This window comes from Rattus norvegicus, chromosome 2 (assembly GCF_021556685.1).
Source record: "Rattus norvegicus strain SHRSP/BbbUtx chromosome 2, alternate assembly SHRSP_T2T, whole genome shotgun sequence".
In the NCBI taxonomy this organism is placed as follows: Eukaryota; Metazoa; Chordata; class Mammalia; order Rodentia; family Muridae; genus Rattus; species Rattus norvegicus.
In genome coordinates, this window is record NC_141535.1 from 129857619 (window position 1) to 129874134 (window position 16516).

The 16516-nt window shown below is 36.0% G+C and overlaps 1 long non-coding RNA gene across 10 annotated transcripts in view; it reads right to left on the reverse strand.

Annotated features, from left to right (window-relative positions):
* The window catches only part of LOC120100812 (uncharacterized), a 122928-nt gene that overhangs the window by 102767 nt on the left and 3645 nt on the right, over window positions 1–16516 (reverse strand). For 2 of the 10 annotated variants that reach the window (XR_015671620.1, XR_015671612.1), the window contains exons 2-4: window positions 9857–9886; window positions 8450–8588; window positions 7531–7620 (exon numbers count right to left, since the gene is read on the reverse strand). This is a non-coding gene — a long non-coding RNA (uncharacterized LOC120100812). Of the gene's footprint in view, window positions 1–7530; window positions 7621–8449; window positions 8589–9613; window positions 9887–16516 lie in introns of all 10 variants that reach the window. The other 8 variants (XR_015671613.1, XR_015671611.1, XR_015671621.1 and 5 more) reach the window with 4 other exon arrangements.

Sequence of the window (16516 nt, forward strand, 5' to 3'; positions counted from 1 at the left end):
CCAAGCAACCATAGCTGCCAGGGACTAAGCCACTACCTAAAGACTATACATGGACTGACCCTGGACTCTGACCCCATAGGTAGCAATGAATATCCTAGTAAGAGCACCAGTGGAAGGGGAAGCCCTGGGTCCTGCTAAGACTGAACCCACAGTGAACTAGTCTATGGGGGGAGGGCGGCAATGGGGGGAGGGTTGGGAGGGGAACACCCATAAGGAAGGGGAGGGGGGAGGGGGATGTTTGCCCGGAAACCGGGAAAGGGAATAACACTCGAAATGTATATAAGAAATACTCAAGTTAATAAAAAAAAAAAAAAAAAAGAAGGGGAGGGGGAGGGATTAGGGGGATGTTTGCCCGGAAACCGGGAAAGGGAATAACACTCGAAATGTATATAAGAAATACTCAAGTTAATAAAAAAAAAAAAGATAAAAAAAAAACAAAACAAAAAAAAAAAAAAAGAAATCTGTTTTATGCAATGAAGAAAACCTGTAGGCAAGTACACACAAGCTCTACCACATCACTCAGGATCTGTCCCGAAGTCCTCTTTCTCATCATGGCATGTGGAATTCCTTCAACAAGGTTGCAGATATTTTATATAAAATGCACCATAATAACTGTGCTCAGTAGAAAAAAAATGAAGGAAGGAAGAAATCACAGTCTTTAAGTTTTAAAGAGAATTCACCAACCTCTAATATAATCTGTTTATCTCTCTTTGGCAAGGGTTTAGTTGTATCTCATCAAGTGATAAATGAGCCTTGGAAATGAGTCGTTTTTCTTTTTGGTAACATTCAAAGCTAAAAATCAACTTTCGGCTCTTAGATCAAAAATAAAGAGATGGAAATAGAATATCTGCTCGCAAGTTACAAGTTAAGTCATTGGCATGTAATTGCGTTTGAAGTGTGGATACAAATGAACTAGAACAGATGTGCTACAGGCCTTCATTTGAAATTGGAATTTTGGGATGACTAGTATATGGAGATGAGGAACCAAAAAGATGTACTTATTAGTCATTCAAGGAGCTTGGATGAAACATGAGAAAGGACAGCAACTTAGGTGGTTCTGAGTGGTAAGGAAGGAAGGGGAACTCATAGGGTGGTAAAAGACAGAGAGATGTTGAGGCATAACCAATTAATATTTATCAAGGCACCCTAGTATTTCTAGTAGGGCAAGGCTTATGCAAATGTGAAACCCTTAAGGGAAGCCAACTAGAGCACAGGAAATCAAATGAGCTGCACCCCAGCATGGGATTACAGGTTATCCAGTTTGGCAAATTCAAAGCAGTCTCTGGAAAATCTAACTAATGAGTAAATGTTTTGTTTTCTGTACAACAATTACTTATGCTATTTCTACTTCAGAGTCCAATGTGATGTGACTCGGATGGACTGGACCTGGTGAGCAATGGCAATTGCTGCTCAGTTGCTTTCTTCCAGGAACGGACTGGTCCACCATTTGACTTCACAATATCACTGCTTCTTCCAGTCTGCTTTGCCTCTCCCTAAAAGTTCAATCTAATTTAGAGGATTCAAAGGGAAAAGACTCATTCCTTTAAAAAGTAATGAAAAGCAAGATTTTAAAATCTACTGATATCTAAATGGAGATTTGAGTTTCAGAAAAAGACTTAGCTGGAGTAACATTTGTTTCTGTAAACACAACAGTTACCTCTGAGGCTGAGTCGGAAGCCAGCTTTGCCCCAGGAGGAGTACAAAGGGTGATCTACTGGCAGCCTACATTATGAGCTTTTCAGTGGTGTCAATATGTTACATCCATATTCTCAATGAGATACGATTTCACACAGGAATACTTCTTTACTGTAAAAATATGTGCATGTGTTTCATTTTGTGGCAAAGGGGAAATTGATATGAACCTAGACATGATTATGAATTTAACAGCTTCAAAAATATTAATTATGTGTAAGTATATGGTATAGAATTTTTTGTTCAGCCACTTTGGAGGGGAAAAAAGTCTCAACCAAAGAGAAATGTAAATGAGTAAGAAAATCCTTCTGACTAGATTAGCTAACGGCAGTTTCCTCCTGCTCCATACAATTACGGATTCCTCTGAGGATAGGAATAGGCTAATTAAAGAGGTAATACCTTGCTTCTTAATTACTCTTATTTCTCCCCCCAAAAAATATCTATTATATGAAATTCACTAACCTTTCTTCAAAAAATAAGACACATGCTTTCAACTTTATGTGTTTAAATCAAGACATAAGCATAACATTTATAGGTAAATATGTATAATAATTTCAAATACAGTGTAAATAGACATGAGAACAATTTAACCACGATTCTTCAAAGATTTTGAAGGATTAAAAGTTTATTCATCGGATGCACTGTAATTCTAAATAAAAAATCATCCCTTACTGTAAAATGACTGGAGCCAACAAGATGACTAAGTAGGTAAAAGTGCTTGCTGTTCGAGACTGATAATCTGAGTTTATTCCCCAGAACGCAACTTCCATTCACACCATGGAATGTAAGCATGTGCCTGCACACACACACACACACACACACACACACACACACACACACACACACACAAACACACACACACACACACGACATATATATGTATGCATTAATAATTTTTAAAATAGCTAGGTGATAGGCTTTGGTACACATACAGAGTTGCATGCCAGACACCAGTCATCATATTAAAAAACAAATCACATATGGCAAAAGTGTAACTAGATATTACATACATGTTTTTCTTCACAGAAAAAATCCATACAATATATTTTAATCATGTCTTCTCCTCCTCCAGTTCCTCACAGACCTTCATCTCCCTCCTCACCTAACTTATTCTCTTTTCTCTCTTCTTTTTCAAAGCTTAAAGAAAAACATCAAGAAATACACACACACACACACACACACACACAAATAAACAAACAAAATTCACAAACATGGAAACAAAACCATATAAGCAAAAGATTAATTAAGACAAAAAAAGTCATGCTAATTGAAAGGAGTCAAAAAGTCTACACAAATCCAGTGAGTTCATTTTGTGTTGGACAATTACTTCTGGGTGTAGGGCCTACCCTGACATGTGATTTAAAAGAAAAGGAGATTGAATACCAAAGATCATTCATGAAAACATACTTATGAGTAACAGCATGTAGCTTGAGTAGGCTGTACACATATATTTAAAAGCAATGGATGAAAATAGAGACCATGAGTTTGAAAAAGAGAGTGTAGGAAAGGGTTTGGAGGGAAGGGAGAAAAGAAAGATGGAGACATCGTGTTATTACATTTTAATCTCAAAATTATTACCACAGAGATTAAGTGTAATCTGTAGCAATACGTTGAGCACAGTCAGAGTAATGTAACTGGGGTAATCTTTCTTTACAAAGAAATTGTAAAAGTAAGAACTTCCCAATGCACTACAATCATTTCCACTAATCTGTGACCTTGCTATGTATATACACAACTCAGTGTGTTGAAACCATTCTGAAATATAAAAAAATGTTTCTACCCTATATAAATGGGGCAAGCAACAAGATATAAATTCTTATCATGTTAGTCTCACAGCAGTCATGGCATCACCAATATAGCATGCAGATGAACCACATCTACTTATATTTCTTCTCATAGCTTCACTAAGATCCATTTTTCTACTGTTAATTTATGTGCAACTATAAACCATGAATATGTACATGTTAATTGAGATGTATGGCACTCATGCAGACACTGCCACCACTGTATTTCTCCCAGGAGAGCCTTTCAATTTTCAAGAGAGGATCTTAGTATGTAGCACAAATTTGGAACTTGACTGTTTAGAACATTCATGTATTTTAACAAGAAGATTATCTGTAAGTAGTACTTATATTTCAGAGTGCATCATCCATCTTCTCTCTCTCTCTCTCTCTCTCTCTCTCTCTCTCTCTCACTGTGTGTGTGTGTGTGTGTGTGTGTGTGTGTGTGTGTGTGCGCGCGCGCATGTATGTGTGTGTGTGTTAAAAATTCGTAAGGTTAGCAAACAAGTTAGTTTGAGTGATAAGCATGGTGGTAAAATCATGAAATTTTAGCCGAATAGAATAAAAATGTGTGGTGCACAGCAAGAAAAAATGAGCAAGGAGTAATTACAGAATTTGCTTGCATAGTTCTTGGCCTTAAGACCACCACTTATGCATTTTAGAGTTAACTGAAATAAGAAAAACTTTAGCAAGCACATACAGGGGAGCACTCCTATCACATGGCCCATTCTAGAAGTGCTAATCACATGGATACATGGTAATCTTTAAACCTTTTCATTCCCAGTTGACTGAAAATCAGATTTTGGAAAAAGACAATCAGAGGCTCTTAGAGTGGGGATAATGACACAGTTCCCTGCCAGTTCTCCATGAAATTAATCTGATCAAACAATAACTAGATTCTTCTTTGCTTTTAATTCCTTGACTTTTATCTCATTGTCTAGCAACTCCTGATGGATAATAAGGGTTTTGTTAATGTAAATAAGGAAGTCTTGAAAGATCCCCGTGGGGCATGCAACTTCCTGAGTCAATGTTTTCCTCCTCTGTCACATTCTTAAAAACTATCCTGTCTGTGCCAAAAATAAAAGTATATACACACACATGCAAGAAATTGGAAGCCTGTTCTATATCCAGACAGTTCTATCTTTATTTTAAAAGCTTTCTCGTCATCAGATTGGCACAGTTATTTCTATGGTTCTCTCACAAATTTTGTAGAGCAAAGGGTTGTTTAATGAGAAGTCAGCCTTAAAGAAATTCATGGAAGAAATACTATAAAGAACAATATTATTATTTTCCTGATGTATATTTTTCTCTTCTTAGTGAAAATCATTGTCTACTTTTTACTTTCTCTACCTCATCTCAATGTTGATCACCCCTAGAAGTTTGAAAGTCCTTAATTTTAAATATGTGTGTGTGTGCTTGCGTGTGTGTGTAAACACATGTGTACTAGCTGCATGTGGGCATTCATGTGTACAAAGGTTAGGAGAGGGCATCAGATACCCTCTTCCATCACTGTGGATGTCCATTAATGCAGATCTCTTCCTGAACCTGGGACTTGCATTTTATCAGCTATGCTGGGAGCTAACAATCCTTCTTCAGATTCTCTCAGAAGTGTTATAGCTGTGTGCGGGATGTCTGGCTTATTATGTAGATACTAAGATCTGAAGTCCAGTCCATATGACTAACCTTAAACACTTACCCATGTCTCTACCATGTGGAAGTAGTTAATTTTGAATCACACATGCCCTTTACCTAACTTTACAGTTCTTCACAGCACATTTTACCTTTTAGGGAATTATGCCACTTATTTATTGAGCACATTTAAGCCCCTCCTCGAATCTGCTCATGCATATGCAGACTCACACGGGCAAAAACACTGTTTATTGATGTAACAAGAACTCTGATATATTGAAAGTAGTCAATATGTATTTGCAGTTAGAATGAATCCACTGATCAATTAAATGGCTTGCCATTATTTATTTTAATTTGAATTATACATTATTACCTTATTTTCTACAAAATAGAAACATGCTTTCATAATAGTGAAGGTCCTGATGTCTGTATTATTGTTAAGGACTCATGCAGAAATTACCTAATGACTTGATATTTTCCCCAGGTCATAACCACATATGTAAAATAAAATAGCTGTACTTATATTACAGTTTCCACATTAGTTGGAAGATCTTGTATTCCATTAAATCTAGACATGAGTAGAGAGAAAGACTGATCTTTTGGACTGCTACTTACAAATGCTTTTTAGAGTGGCATGTAATGAGAACATGGTGACTTTAGGTATCACATCAGTCTTCTATGCAAAGACCCCACTCTTACATGCTGCTTGACTCAGGGATATCACTCAGAGACAGTGACAACCAAATCCTTGGCTGAGTGATGTCTACAACTCAGAGAGTTTGAGATGACCTCCTATTTTATCTAATATGCATGATTTCATTTTGTCATTAAAATGAATGTGACTCAATGTATGTGACCGAAGTTGTTGCATGTATCTAAAAGCTGTTGACAGAAAACTGTTCTTTCCCAAATGAAATAAGAAACCTCTTCCTCAGTTAATATGAGTGACTTAAAGAACATTGTTCTCAACTAACATAGCTGAAGGTGGAAATGGTTTAATTAACTTTTATAGTTAACTAAACAAAACAAAATTATAAATCAATGCACTTTTCAAACATGTAAGGCAGAATATCAAATAGATGAGCCACAACAAAGCAGGAAAATCTCTACCACAGTTTTCAGATACTATCTAATGACATCCTATGCTTTTGTGTTTGTGATCTGAAACTCAAAGGATTCAGATGATAATTACAAGTATGGTAGGTCGGAAGAAGGATTCTGTGAATACTATTAAGAAGACTAAAGATAGTCCATTTAGAGCCGGAATCTGCAATATTTCAATGCTTCATCTGTAGAAAGTTCTAACCTGCATTGTAGAATATGTAACATAGGTGCAAGGGTTAGCTATTGTTGTTTTAGGAATTGCTATTCACAAAGACCTGATTTATTTTAATATCTAAACACTGCAGCATGTTCAAGACCTCCACATGCTGCAGGATTGTAACATAAAATTTAACAATAGATTTATTATTAAAGTTTTCATGAAATACACACGTGTTGAGAGCGTCTAATGGCTTTGAAAATGAGCTGGGCATAACTGAAGAAAGAATTCCTATCAGGATATTTCTGCAGTGTGTCTATTATACCATTTCATATTATAATTAGTAAGATTTATGTATTTGTCAGTCCAATGGGACACGTTGAAAGGCACCATGCACAGAGTAGATTTCCAACAATCATGTTAAGTATCTCAGAAAGCTAGACGAAAGACTGATAAAGAAAAAGGACAATTTCTTGATAGCCTGATGTTTTTAACTCACCATTAAAGAACATATAAAAACTCATATCCTCACTTGACAGTCTATAACTATTTATCATTTCTATGACATAATTTTTGTGACTTCAGGTATGAGCCAAGATAATTTTAATTTAATTTAAAGTAAAAGTAGGGCTAAGAGAAGTCTCAGTGGTTATGAATACTTGCTGTACAAACATTAGGAACTCAAACCATATGCCTCACACCCCTGTAAAGGTCCGGAAATGTCATCTTGTGTGCAAGCCTGGGAGGTGGTGACAGGTAGATCCAATTTGCTTACCAGCCAATCCAGTGCATCAGGAAGCTCCAGGTTTGGTGAAAGACATTATCTGTCTAAGGGGACACTGACAGAGTACAACAACCGGCATCTTTCCTGGCTTCCACACATGCACATAGAGGTGTTCACACACACACACACACACACACACACACACACGTACCACATACACACACTATATGCACAAATACATATATGCACAACTGCTAACATACTTAATGTCACACACGCAAATGCAAAAGTAAAGGGATATCTACTTGAAGATGATAAACTGTAAATGAGCTACAAATTGAATTCACCGAATGTGTTAAAATGGAAGCTAATTACAGTGACAAGAAGATAAAGCAAAACTCATTCAGGAAAACACAAGTGAGAAGAAAGTAAATACTGCTTACTTCTCAGAGATAACAGTATGCAGTTCTATGAGGAGAATTTTCCAGTCCTCTTCTGTGCACAAGGAATGAGGATTAGGTAGAAGGACCTCACTGTAAAGGAGGAGGAGGAGGAGAGACATTTCAAATTATTTCATATAGAAAACATATCAGGAAAACTTCAGGGCATATAATCCAACTTGTATGTCTGGATCTCACTCAGTCCTGTCTATGTTTCCTGTCCATTCACCTTTTAGTGGCTTTCATGAGACATTTGCATATGTTCTGTGATCTGGACGTACAGATGTACCACAAATCTTCCAATGGCTGACCTTATCCTCTTGGGATGCCTCCCTGCAGCTGTCAATCATCAGCTCAATATTTATTCTGTTTCTTTAAATCACATAACTTTATTATTTCAGGCTGTGTGCAAGGGCATAGGATGTGTGTTCCTACCTTTTAGAGGTATCAGAATTTAAGGTAATAAATCAGTCACGATTGTAAATGACCAAACAAATAACATTTGATTGTAACTTTAAGCAGACAATGACCCAAACGGGATAAGAAACTGTCACTGATAATGTGTAAGTGTTTTAAATTCTCTCTTAGTATTAGGTCTGCTGACTGGTGAATATGATTTGCCTGATGTATCTACATTCGCTTTCAAAAGTATTTAGTAAAGGTTTATAAGGCTTTTTTTTCTGAAAAAAAAGTTGATATCTAAAATATATCTCATTAACACACACAAATTGCTTGTGAACATTTTCCCCTCCTCCCCCTCTTCTATTTGTTTGCTAATGTTATAAGGCAGTGTCTATAATAATATTAAACATATAGTTGCCAACCACAGCTAAAGTGATAGGTTGAATTTAAAGTATATTCTTAGCTTGTATGAAGCCCTGCATTAAAACCCAAATCCAACAGAAATAAATAAAACAGTTACCCAAGTGGGAAAATGTGAATGTCCTCGTGGTGTAACACATGGGACTCTGCCATGCACACTGCCACCTACGACTCGCTGAATGACAGCTCCTCTTTCTCAGGTAAAACCAGTTTCACGAAGGCATCTGAACATAACAAAACTCCAAAGAGACAAGGTAAACAGCAGTCATTTCCAACGCTAGTATCATCATATTCAGTATGTGTTAAACACCTTAGCTTTACTATTTCTCATCTATGTAATTCACAGGTATTAAACTGAAAACATTTTACGACTCATTACATTCCTGGTTTGACATGTCAAAATTGTCTTCAGATTTATGAGTATAATTTGAAAATGAAGACAGAAATTAAGGTCTTCTTACAGTCTGCAACCCAAGAGTCAAACCAGATCTCACACTCCTTAGTATTCCTTTAGTTTGAGCATAAGGAATATTAAATTTGATTGATCATTTATAATAACACGATACCGGCTGATTACCATCGTGAAGTCTGATATCTTTGAGCAAGTTAGGTGTAAGCTGGCTGTGCTTATCTCTGAGAACACTGTGCTTATGGCCAGCTAAATTCAAACTATAAACGTTGAGGAAGAAAGAATGATTCTTTTTTGTGGACTAAAAAGGAATTAATTTGTAACTTCAGTTTTCTCATATTAGCATAGCTTGATTTCTACCATGCTATTAAAACAACTATGATATATTTGCGATTCCCAGCATCACAGAATGTTATTGATGTTACTAAGAATCAAAAAGATCAATGGGGCCCTTTAAGTAACCAAGTCATAAGCTCTGGGTTAAACATTTTACTCATCTGTGGCCCTTCTGACATGAATGTAGCTGTACATAGCTTACTCATAAACAAACATGTACTTAATCAAATAAAGAATAAAAAGTAGATCGCTACAAAAAATCCATTACTAAGATTCCAGTCAATAGACAACTTGGTCACAACCACTAGGGAATATCAGAGACATCAAGCACAGTTTCACAAAATGTCTGGCCATGGAGGCTGAGACTCCATTTGCTGGTTACGTCCAAGTCTAGCATTTCTGGAATCTCAGCTCCCGATTACATATGCGTAAGGAATTGTCTCACAACGAAGTTAACCAACCAAAAAAGGCAAGGAATTCTCTTGACATTTTATTAAAAGACTAAGAGTTTCATCCTACTCTTCTGTATTGAGGTCAAAGGGATTTACAAAGGAGACTGTTCAACCTTATGAGGCATCAGTACCCCTTGCTGCATCTTCCTCTGTCTCCAAGGTCTGTAGCTGCAGTGAGAAGGGCCATCCAGCATTGATCCCCAAGACAGCACTTTTCTTCACTCAGTGTCTCTCATCAGAAACACTCATAGATTTTGCTTGATACATTTCCCATATTTTGAGGGATTTGGCTTGCTTTAGTTTGCCTTACTTCCGGTTCTCTTCCTGCTTTCCAGGGTAGCTGTGAAAAGCACAAGGTTAAGACTGGATTTAAGAAACATGTCTGATGCACCTAACCTTCCAGAGACTTGAGGCCCCAAGGAGTTGGGAGGCCTGGGGGTAGGAGTGGGGACCAGAGGAAACATCCTCTTGGAGATGGCGGAGGGAATGGAATAAGGAACTGTGGGAAGGCAGACTGGGAGTGGGGCAAAGACTGGACTGTAAAAATATAAAAGTAATTAAAAAATGAAAAATAAAGTAAGAAAAGTCTATAAAAAAGAAACATGTCTGAGATTTCATAATATTTAGTACTGTAAACATTTACTTGTTCCATAGTTATGCATTTTAATTGGTGGTCAAACCCATCTGGAATTCATTTGCTCATGTTCTACAAAGTAAAACCTAACCTTTCCACACTTATTCTGTACTACTCTGCTAAAATCAACAAAACTTGGACAAATGGGAATGTCTGGATTTATGTGATTTATTATGTTTTACAGATCCATTTTTATTTTACAGTGAAAACATAGCTTAGCTACGAGTCTTCTTTTTTATAAGTACCTTAATATTTATGTTTATTTATCATTTAAATGCTTACATTATTCTTACTACCCCAGGCTATCTGTCCACGAACTTTCTGAACAATCCTTTGTATTGAGAGTATAAACAGTCATAATTGAACTCCGTAGATAAGAATTTCCAAGCTTCTGCTGGGCCATGGTGCAGATCTTTGATCCCAGCATTTGGGAGGCAGGAACAGGCAGATCTCTGTGAATTCTAGGCTCAGCTAGTCTACACTGTGAGTTCCAGGACAGTGAGGGCTCTCTCACACAGAGAAGCCCTATTTCAAAACACCAACAAATAAACAATTAATTTACTGATTAATTAAAAATAATATCCAAACATTATAATATCTAATGATAGACGAAGATGATTGTAGTGGTTACAAAATAAAGATGCTGTCACTGTTCATCACACTCATAGAACTTTGTGTGTGTGTGTGTGTGTGTGTGTGTGTGTGTGTGTGTGTGTGTGTTTGCATGCCTCTTTGAATTAAAAATGTCTTCTTTTAGGAAAATGAAGAACACTGAGGCTAGAAATTAGCTTATGCACTTCTGCCTTGCAGTTCCAGACATTGCTCTGAATACATTGCTTTGAACAGACTAAGCCAATTAAATTTTCTCCTTAACTTAGTCCTGCCCTGTGTTTGAAAATTATAAAACAAAATAACTCCAGTTCAAGGGGATCCAACACCCTCTTCTGGCCTCCATGGGCACTGCATGCAGGTAGTAAAGAGATATAATAAAAATAAATAATGTTTTTAACAAGAGAGAGATTACCTGGTTTTAACACACTTGTGTGTTAGATTTCTTTTTTAGGTTATATGAGATTTATTTGAAATTATTGACTTATAAAATCCATTACCAAATATACATTTTTTAAAAGCACTGCTAATGCAATTAACTATAATATCCAAAACCATCTCTTTATAAAAAAAAATAAGGGGTTGGGGATTTAGCTCAGTGGTAGAGTGCTTGCCTAGGAAGCGCAAGGCCCTGGGTTCGGTCCCCAGCTCTGAAAAAAAGAACCAAAAAAAAATAGATGTTAAAAGTAAGTTAAGTATCCGAAAATTGAGTTAGTCTTTATGCAAGTAAATGCTACTTGGAGTCTATAGGGTTAAACAATACTTCTCTTTCTTTCATACTGTCTAGCTTAATGCATGTGTGTCTTGTTGAATTAGATGCTTCTTTGGGCATTATGTCAGAAAAGGATGTAGTTTTTGGAAAATCAGCAATTATCACTTTGCTATTAAAGTAGCAAGTTGCCAAACATCCCAAAGACACTCATGAGCTGGAAATAATCTCAGATTTTGTCAGAATCTTAAAACAGAATGTTGGCTTTTAATCCGCAGTGCACCAAAAGCAATAGCCAGCTTGTGTTGAACAAAACTCTCACCTACCGCCCCTGACATTACATTTGGTCAGATGGAGAGTAGGCATCGTGGGAGGGATTAAACCCAAAGAGGCACAGTTGAGATCTGCCGGCCTGTACATAAGGAGCTGGGTCCAAGGTCAGGATACTGCCTCAAGTCAAAGCCTGGCTTTCTGTGCTGATCACTCCAGAAACGCTTGCCTTGTCTGCACCTTTACTTCTATAGTGCAAAGGACACTTGATGGTGTTTATTTCTTTTCACCACTAGAAGGAATGCCTTCTTGATGTATTATATTCAATCTTTGCTCCTCATACCGTGTTGATAGCCCTTATGTTTTATATGTCCTTATTACTGTTGTCCAACTCTTTCATATCTATGTGTTTACAACATATCATACCGACTGTGGGGGTCCTTGAGGTGTATTTCCACAACTAACATTAATTCTCATTCCCTCAGAACTGAGCAGTTTCATGACATTAGCTTCAGTCCATATTTTGAATCTTTTTTTTAGTTATAACGTGCAGTTAAATAGATTACTCTTATGTTCTGTCACAACCAGAAAATGATAAGACAATGCCAAAAATGAAAGCCAAACACATGTGCTTTTAAAAGTAGATAAGTAGCATTTTTGAACTAATTTCATTTTTGTCAGATTATCTTTTTTTGACCAATATGTTTTTAATATTGAGAACTTTAAATACTAGTCAGCACATGAGTTAGAAGAGATACAAATGAATATTTTTAAAAAGAACAGTACTGTAACACTGAAATATCAATAAATGTGGGCATAATAAAATATTTTAGTTCAACAATTAATTATCTCCCTCTTGAAATGAATGTTTAATTATGAGCACTATCAGGTTCATTGTATAAATGTAAACTTCAGGAGATCTTAATTTTTTTCCAGTGGAAAGCAATATAAATATAAAATATGGCAATATGATGTTGAAAGGGCTTCTAATCGATTTTCAAGGTTTGAAGGTATTACTAAATTAGCATTGACTTATTCTTCTATTGTTTGTATGTAGTCTTTAAAAATCATATTATAATTTCCATAAAATGTGTACAATCTAAGACAGTTTGGGGTCCAGTTCACTGAGTAGATTCTGTAGGATAAGGAAATAAGTCCTTGGTGAAACTGATGTTCATATTTCTCAGTAAATATCAGTGTATGGAATACTAGATTCAACACAAATTTATTTACTAATAGCATGTATTGGGACTCTTCTGTCTACCTTTATTTTACTTGTGTCATTTTAGATTAATCCTCACAATACACATATTATCACACTTTCCTAGGCATTTAGAAGGGAAAAATATTAAAGGACTTCAAAGAAGTTAAGTAGTTTGGTGAAGTTCAATGTTTGAAGAAGTAAGGAACTGAGCCTAACTTGTTTCCATTCCTGAGGCCCTCATCTTTGTCATGTGCCTCATCTTCTCCCACCACTGTTCAAAGAACATCAGAACTGAGAAGCTGTGTTACTCAGCCCAGAACCCACACTGTTCATACTCCAACTGTCTGAGTGTATTTCTAGAGAAAACATAGTTCCTTTTTCCTTGTTATTTCATACTAAGAAAACTACTAGAAATGTCACATACCCTGATTCCATCATCAAAACAAACAGTCTTTCTCTGATTACATTTTCCTTTTTGAGTTTATGGTTTTTTTATTTTATTTTTCCTGGATCAAATAAAGTTTGAAATTTTACAATAAATAAATTTAATTTTCAAGTCTTTCCTTGTAAATGTTTTTAAAGCATAATTTAAGAAATTACTGCAAAATAAAGCATGAATGTTTCCTAACAAAATATATTTGCATTTTCACATTAAAGACTAGTTTACAAATATATATATGTAAATATATATATATACATAAAATTAACACCAGTATTTGCATCTTTTAAACCTCTTGTTTTCCTTTTCTTTAAATGTCCAGGTGAACTGAGGTAACAAAAATGTCTCCAAGGCCATTGGTCATCCTGGTAATTTTCAATAACAGATGAACCAGAGAGGGCTTCTTTTGAGAAATATTTACCTCATCAATTTCTAAATTTTCCACACAATAGATAATTCTCATGGCAGTCATATGTCACGAGAAGAAGCTAGCCACTTATAATCCCTTCCTCTTATAAGAAAATATATTCATGTTTGATTCAGTGATATATTTTAAAAGACCTGCCTCTGTGAATTCCTCATAACTCATAAATTCAGTGAAGTGTTAACTGTTTTTCACTAGGGTAGGATTAGAACTGAAATCAGTTCAGCACATGAATGTATGCATAACTAAATTTGAAACACTTTAAAAATGCTGTTTTCCACAGAGTTCACTCATCCAGATGGGCTTTGGAAAATCCATGGTGTTGACTAGGCATTTGGCCTATGACTTTGATACCAGCTTCTGGAAGGTAGAGGTAGATGGAGTCTAACTATAGCCTGGTCCACTTAGTGAGTTCCATACCACTCTGGACAACATAGTGAGCCATGCCTCAAAATTCAAAATAAATTTCAAATATCATGTGATATTAAAATAAGCCTGGACAGAAATATCAAAAGACCTCGGCCTGAAAAGTAGTTTCATGAGTTCCTTCCCATATAATCATCCTTTCTGGCCTTGTCTAAAATGGAGGGATGGTTACAGCTCCAGAATCCAGGAAGTGCAAATAAATCTCTGTACTTTCTAAAAAATAATTAGTTTCATTCATCTAAACATATTCAGAAAAATTTAGTGAAATAAAGCATTGTAGAATATAGTACATTACTAACCCATTTACATAGGATAGTGCAGGAAAACAGTTTTTTGTATAATGACTTTCACTAACAAGTCAGTGAAACTGAGTATCTTTTTATTGAAGTATTAGATTCACTCTGTGATGTGATTTATTGTTGTAATTATTAATGCAATTCTGAAGCCACTTTGGACATTATTACTATTAGTCTAGCTCTCAGATTATTTTCAAATGATTCAGAACAGAACTGTGTGGCTTATAACCTCAATCACAGATTGAGTCATCTTATTCTCTATCTATAAAATCAAGGGACTTCTCCTAAGAAAACAATCTGTACTTCCTTAGCAAGTGCTAGAACTAAGCTGGCTTCCTATTTGTGTCAAATGATAACTCATGTCACCAGGGAAGAGAGAGGCGGGGCTCCTTTCTGCATTTCTCTCTCGCTCATATAAACTTAATCGAGACTTGCAATTAATTTTTGAAATTGTTCTCTATCGACCCCAGAGTTTGAAGCTTCATTTTCTGCCTCTGGGTCCCATCAGTAAAATGAACACATCTCCCTGTTAGTGGCGCAGCTGGCTTTTAAAAGCTGAGGTCTTGTAGTTCTTATTTACCATCCTAATCACATCACTGATTTCAGTAATCTTTTAGTAAGAGTGGTTATTAATGTTCTGAAAGGCAGAAAGTGGAATCCAGTGTTTTCTTCTTTGTTGTTGCTGTTTCTTTCTCTTGTCTTTCTTTTCTCTCTCTCTTTTATAAGGATACTAGTAATTCAGATGAATCTTAATAAGTCACCTCTAGAGGCCTCTGTGTGATTAGCAATTTATCTAACCCAGCAAAGGCACCCCCTTCCTTTACGATGGTATACACCACCAAGAAAGACCCAGTCTGACGTCACAAACAGTTAAAAGAAAATGCTGCAAGCAATGGCTAACCACATCTCAGATGGAACTAAATATTTTAAGGTTTAAAAATAAAAGTCCCATTACCGTATAAAAGTTTATATGACTCCTAAAATAGCTGGAGACAGCTCGTGAGGGATGCTTTGTTCACAAAGAGTTGCAGGACAATTTCATTAGCTCACATATGTTTCCAATGCACTAAAGAATTTTTTATCATAAAAAAAAAAAGGATAAAGAGAAGAGGCCAAGAGACATTTTAAAGAAAACAGACTTCAATATCTAGCACAATGGGAGAAAGGGGTAAGATGAGCTAATGAATTTTTTTTTCCAGAAAAAGGGACAAAAGGCAATGAAAACTGCCACTCAAACTCAGAGCTGTTGCTTTCCTTTTTAGAAGATGATGAGGCAGCATAAATGCTCAAAAGGTTGTTTCCTTCTTCTAAGAACAATGTGAAAGGATATGGCAAAAATGTTCCTTTCCTATTTATCAGTTCTCCATCCCCAGTTCAAGAGAAAGTATACATCTGTATGTATTTGGCATCACTAGCAAAGGCCATTGGCTAATTTAAAAATACCCCTGATCAATTTCTCTTATAGTAAGGAGAGTATGGTATCTGAACTGAAAAGGTATTATTAGAAAATGATATCTGGAGCATTAGGATGTATAATTCATGTGGCTTTCATTTGCTCAGACCATTGTAAAAATCCATAAATCATTTTCTTGCTCATGTATTGCTTAAGTGCAATTTGTCATTTTGCATTAGAGGCTTGCTTCAGCCCATCCAGTGCTTTTAATTCACTGTTTAGAGTTTAACAAAATACTGGCCCTGCTGGATGAATGGAAAGACACTGCAATGTGAAGCCATGCCAATACTTTCTAGCTTAAACAAAATACAGATGTACATTTCTACTTTGAGTATTAAGACAGTAGAACTTAGACTAGTTGGCATTTTTCATCCCCAAGAATAAGGACTTCCTGTTTTGTTCTCTGTTGGCTTGAGAGCCTTAGACAGTTACTTTTCACTCAAATAAGTATAGTACCATACAATACAAACTGTTTCCAAATGCTTCAACCCATACTTCCCCCTTGC